Here is a 6,531-nt window from a genome sequence, read left to right on the forward strand (position 1 = left end):
AGCCTTGGCTACGGAGATGGTTATGGTTATACTATTTCCAGTTATGAAAAGGCACCATTTGGATTGAGAGAGGAAAAGGTAATGCTTCAGCTTCAAGTTTGGGTTAGTATTCCTTACTTTTTGCCATGGAAATATGGATAACTACTGGTTTTGCTCATAATCAGAGAAACGGGTTTATCCCACTCTCAAAAGACATGAGATGAATCTCACACTCAGAGAAGTCTTTGCAGGCACTTCTAAGGGCACTGTCCCATTGCCAATTGCTGTGCCCCTGTCTTATCTAGAGAGGCAAAATTTACAATGAGAGCTGATAGTTTTAATCAGAGCTAATGCATCTGATGTCCTTTGGGCTCAGATTGTATTCATCTGTCCAGACAAGAAGCTGCAACATTGGAACTGAACTGAAGTTAGACATCCCATGCACACCACTGTTTACCCTGAATGCCTTTTTTTTTTTGGCCCACCCACAAAAGCCACCTTCTCGTGGCTGTATTTATTGTAGCAACCACACAAGTCAGAAGGACCTTAATTTAACAAGGCAAAGGTGGTGTTAATCTAAAGATACTAAACAGTGCTGTCTCCACCAAAACTGCCATGGTTTCTGCTGGAGCATTATTTCAGAAAGGAGTGAGTGCAGAACTGAAGGCTAAGAACAGCTTTGCCTGAGAAGGAATACATCCTGGTTATCCAGTCAGGGCCCCATCCCAGGATATATTTTGATTTTGTCACAATCTTCTGTCACAAAAGAGCTACTCTGAAATTTTACAAGATAATTTAAAATTCATATTATATTGTTATGACCTTTACAACACTCTTGAGCCTCTAGCTACATGGAGAGGTAGTTACTTAATGTTACAGATCATCCGGACACAGAGAGAGAGCAGCTTGTCTTTGCAGAACAAGCCCTTAGAAAAACCTTTGGGCAACCCATCTTCTACACACAATACAAATTTCTGTCCACACTTGGTGACAGCTCAGTAACCCACAAGGCCTATTCAACATTACACAATGCATGTGCCTGACTGTTGGCAGAGCAACCTAAATATGCTTTTTCCAGAGAAAATGTACTATAGATCCGGAAAGCCTCTTTTTACTTCCTTTTCTTTCTAATTTGCACCTGCTGTTGTACCTTTTTCTGAGGCATCAGAACATCTTGAAGTCAGACTCCCACAAATGAGGATGATACTTGAACCTCGCATTTTTCTTCTGAGCCAGGATTGAAGGGCAGAACCTCTTTCACATCCCTGACACATGGCACAGCTGCTGGGTCACTGCTCAGTTTCTAGACATATGCAGAGAAAAAGATCTGAAAATGCAGATTTTTTTTTTTTTTTTAGGTTGAAATGTATGGGATGTTTGTGTCATATTACACTCTTACTATGGTCATAACATTTCAATATTACAAAATTAATTTAATACTGGCTGTTGTAATTTGACAAACAAAAAAATCTTATCTAGAAAAAAATTTTAATTTTCCACTTATCTCAAATTAAAATCCAGCAATTTTGCATATCTCTGTTAGCAAAGAGCTAGTTAGAAAACATTATTCCATTTCTCTGGTCTTCTCTAGAGCTTTTCATCTGCAGATTTTTCAAGGGCTTTAAATAAGAGTCCCATTTTTTCTGTCTCTTTATAAGCACAGCAGTGGAAACATAATGAGTTTAAGTGTTTCTGTTTGGGCTCTTCCTGCTCTGCAAAACTAGAGGTCTGATTGCCACCCAAGCCCTTAAGAAGTACTTTTCACTTTTAGCTATGTATTAGATGTCTAAACTATATGCTCTAAAGAAGCACGATTAAACATGTATCCTAACCTTTAGAAAGCTGTTCTTCCAAGAGTGAGCACTAAAATTAAATTGCCACAGATCTATATTGTTGCTAGTTCTACACTGCAGTCGTTCCTATTTTTAGTGAAAAGTGATTAACTTCCTCTGTTCAAATTAATGTATTTCTATAAAAAAACACCCAGGGACACTGAGACTAATGCTTTTTCCCATGCAACAGGAGAAATATACGCAGCACTGGTGAGCAGTGAGAGGCAGGGCAGGGCACCCCTGGACAGCAAACCCCCTTTGCCTGGTGTGGAGCTGCCGTGACTGGCCAGGGATGTGTGAGCAGGGCAGAGCCAGGGTGAGGGGCCACAGAAGCCCAGCTTTGTCATGCAGTGCCTGTCAAAAATCCCTACTTTTGTCTTTGATGTGAGCAGGGCTAGCAGACATGGAGGAGAGTAACTCTTAAGGCCAGAGAGGGCCTTGGGAAAAGCATCAACATATGAGAGCCACTGGGCACAACTGGGACCTGACTGAAATTGATTTAAACAGTCTGCTCTCCTAGATTATTCTCCTGTGTCACTGCCTGTTCATCCTGGAGGGACACTACCCCAGAGCACAGCACGCACAGACTGAATGGGTGAGAGGATACACCCCGTCCATAACCTTCTGTGCAGAGCTCTAGAAAAAACAAATGGCTAGAGCTGAGATGACTCTGCTGAGAACAAGTGTGGTGAGATCCTGTGCTGCCTCTCTACAAGTGATCGTGCAGAGCCCAGGGAGAGGATGGCAGAAACAAAATTTCTTGGGTCATTCATGGAACTGGAAAAGGAACCATGGCCTAATATAACCTCATGGCTTGGCTTCCCACAGGCTAACCACCTGTTTCTGGAGGACTTCGCAACTGAAGCAGAGCTTTCTGCTCCTGCTCTGCATTTCTACCCATACACAAACCAGCACAGAGGTGTCTGCTTGCACTCCCATCACTGGTGTGTGGGACAGATAGTTAGATGCACCCCAAGTCTCCCTGGGTCACTGGAGCAGCATGGCTGGCCAGCTGCAACACATTTCTACAACAGATGCTAAAAAGCTGCTCCCTCAGTTCCTACCCTCAGTGTCTCTTTGCTTCACCTGTTTTGAGCCTCTTCAGCAAGGTGGCCCCTCTGCAGCAGGTAAAAGAGATGAAGCTGAGCTGAATACCTCACCTGTAGCACCTGTGTGCTTTGGAAGTGCAAGCAGAACTGAGGGAAGAAAGCTTGTACTGACGAAAGGAGGGCTAACGAAGCAGGACAGCACTACTGAAATTGGTATAGGCTGTTGTGGCAAACCTCCTGCAGAAGATCTGGAAGGGGCTAAACTATATATGTGACTTTTTGATGTCATTAGATGACAGTAGGGCTATGAGTAAATACTAATACTGATTAGGAAAATAAATGTGTAAATTTGATGTCCAGAGATTTTTAAGGAAATATGTGCTGATGATTGAACAGGTACTCTTTCTATGATCTTTTTGAACCTAATATCCAAATAGACAGGAAGTATTAGAGCAAAACCAGGATTTCCTCCTAGTAAATTCAGTTTCCTTCTTTTAGCCTAATTACATTGTACTAAGTGATGTCATCTTTTTTTTTTTTTTTTTAAGTTACTGAGAATTTAAAGAAAGAAACGGAAGAAAATCAAAAAGAGATGAGGAAAAGCAAGAGCATGTGTAATTGCATTGCCTTTGTGGTATGAAAAAGTGCAGCCAGAAGTGGCTCATGGATAGAGTTGTACCAGTGCCTGGGCTGTCCTTCTGTGCTCACTTAGAGCAGCTGGTGCACAGTGAGTTTGGATTACTTTCCATGCATACTTGTTTGTATGTACTAATGAAAATCAAGCCTAAAATATTGCTTTTCTTCAGCTATGTCTCCTTAATTTAGACACTGCCAACAATCTGATCCCACTGTGGATTTCACCTTGCTCTAATTTTCACCTTTTTTTTTTTTCCTCCCTAGAGCTTCCTGTTTATCCAAAGTTTCATTTATTGATGGTCTGTCCCTAATATTTTAGTTGAAGACTCAGCGAAGTTTTTTATTATCAAGATTCTGAAAATTAGGTAGAGTATTTTTTCCCCATCTGCTGTCCCCTTTACATTTAGAGCAGTGACTAACACAAATTTTAAAATTACGCTTCTGGAGGGTTTTTTCGTAGATATGCTGGCTTGTGCAGTGTGCCACTGGGAGAGGGGCTAAGGGAACAGGGGCTTATCCTTCAGGGAGAGATCACCGCACAGGACACCTCAAGCCAGATCCAGAAGGCGAGGTAGGGCAGGCTAAAATTTTGGAAGGTTTGCGCTGTGAATTGGACCACTGTGACCCACCAGCAGGTGTGGCTGGAGTTTATGGGAGCAGCGTCTTTTCTATTGGGAGCACCAGCAGAATACAAATGAGGGAAAATTGGCAGGAAGGGTATGCTGGGGGCAAAGCCAAGAAATCACATCCGCCCGGAGCTGCACGTTGTGGGCCAAGTGTCAGAAACTGTCCCGGAGGGTCAGGCAGCCCCAGCAGCTCCGCATTGCTTCATGAGATTGGCAGTCACTTGGCAACAGCCCGCACCCCTCCGCGTCCTCTCCCGCGGCCGGGGCTGCGGCTGCGGCACAGAGGCGGCTCTGAAGGCAGGGAGACTGCGGGTCATCCCGGGCTGCGGCTGGAGCTGAAATCCCGCTGGAAAGGTCACCGTGTAGCTTCCTGAACACGTCACAGAAGCTGGGCTGGCAAAGGACGCATGCACAGCAGCAGCAGACCTTGAACCCTTGTGCAAATTTACCAGGGGATATGGAAAAGCAAACACAGAGGAGCCCAGAGCCAGCCGCGGTGATTAAAGCTAACTCTGTATTGCAGTTTTTAAATAGAGCTGGTCATGAATTTTGCAGCCAAATGCCTTTCATCAGATATTGCCTGCTCTGATCAGGCTTGAGACTTTTTCACTGATATGTGTATGTATTGAACAAACCTTTTTCCTTTTTTCTTTTCTTGAAAAGTTATGAATGAAGTCACTGGCAAATAAAAATGAGTGAATATTAGGATAACTAGGTTGAGATGACATGGAGGAATTTGTGTTCTTATCAATGTATGGTAAGAACTTTGTGAAGAATTTTGATTACCCTGGAGATACCATTTTTTTTGGTGTTTTGATAGTTCCAGTCTTCATAAACCCAGAGATGAGAAGTTAAGCAAAAATTTCTTTAAGATTTTTTACTTCTCTGTTTTCAATATCCAGAATAATTTTCCCTTCTTTTTAGCTTAAATTAACAGTTACTTTTACTTAGATGAGTTTACACTTTTTGAAAGGCTAGGCAGTAAAAGTTTCTTTATGATGCCATTAATTACTAAATGTGTGCATTATTTATTTTACACATTACAATAGTTTATTTGGCTGATGCCAATACCCATTTGTTGGCTGATGCCCATCTCTGAAAATGAGTTTCTAAATGTCAATAATTCCAAATCTGTCCGGTTCCAATAGCCTGCCTGATGAAAGATTGTATTTTGGTTAGATGGATAGTTTATTCCTGGACTGATAAGTGCTAGGCATGGTGCAAAGTTCTTGACATGAAAGCTATGTGTGTGATCTATATAGTTTCTTTTGATGGTTTGCTTAGCTCACCCCAACATTACTAGAGAACTTTGTGCCAATATGGAATACAAAATATTTCTCCCGCTTCTCCTCTGAGAGAAATTAATTCTGTAAATTGCTAGGAAGGAAGCTTGGTCACTCTACATTGCCTTCTATTTTCTGCATGTCTCACAAAGCATGTGTGAAGATACAGATCCTTGAGTCTGGTCCCCTCTTGTGTCTGTTTCTCTCCTTCATATAACTTCAAGTCCACCTTGTGGTTCCTGCTTTTTTCTCACAGTAAAATTTATGTAAAGGCAGTGGGGAATCCAGTGGAAAGGTAAAGGGGGAACAAGTGACTGAGAACAAAAGTTTTGGCTGCTGTAGGACAAAGTGAGAAACAGGAGTGATCTGCAGTCAGTGAGAGGAGAGAAGGGAGGAGAGCTGAGCAAGGTCACTATTGTGACAGGGTAAGAAAAGGTTGAAATGTGTCTTTGTTGCAAAAATTGCTTTGGACATCAGCAGCCATCAGCAGAGTAGTAGTACAGAGAAAAAATAAAAATGCTCTTACTGGTTTTTAATGGCATATATTACAGTTGCCATATATTCCAACCAGATAATGGTTAAGTAGCCAGTGTATCATCAATGCACAGTCAAGTGTCACCCTCGTGAGAACACATGTAAACCTCCTGTTTAATAGAGCTCCATTTCCCAGTGCAATTCACAGAGACTTATCTAAAGGTATACTGGCCAAGTCTCCTGTTAATATTACTTATCTAGGAGACACTTAGGGCCTCTGAAATTATTCATAACTCAGAGTGCTGTTTGATGTCTTTCCAAGCCAGACGAATCTTCTTTAGCACAAACCTTTACATTCTCCCCTTTTTCTCTGTTCTCTGTAGACTCCATTCCATGGCTTGCCTGCTAGCTCTGATTTTTGATTTCCTCAGACAGTGGCTAATCCATTTCCACTTTCTTTAATAGTAGCTTTGATGTGTCTCTCTCGTACTATACTGTGCTCTCATTTGTCATCCATGCAACCATCCATTACTGTCTAAAATGTGGAGGGATAGCAATGTTTAGAAGTATTCTCACCAGTTCCTTTGTGATCCCCAGTGTCTCTGACCTGTTCAGTAAAATTTCCTTTACATTTGTGTTTAAAATTGAAGTT

Source organism: Myiozetetes cayanensis, unplaced genomic scaffold, assembly GCF_022539395.1.
Source record: "Myiozetetes cayanensis isolate MyiCay16 unplaced genomic scaffold, myiCay2020 scf7, whole genome shotgun sequence".
NCBI lineage: Eukaryota > Metazoa > Chordata > Aves > Passeriformes > Tyrannidae > Myiozetetes > Myiozetetes cayanensis.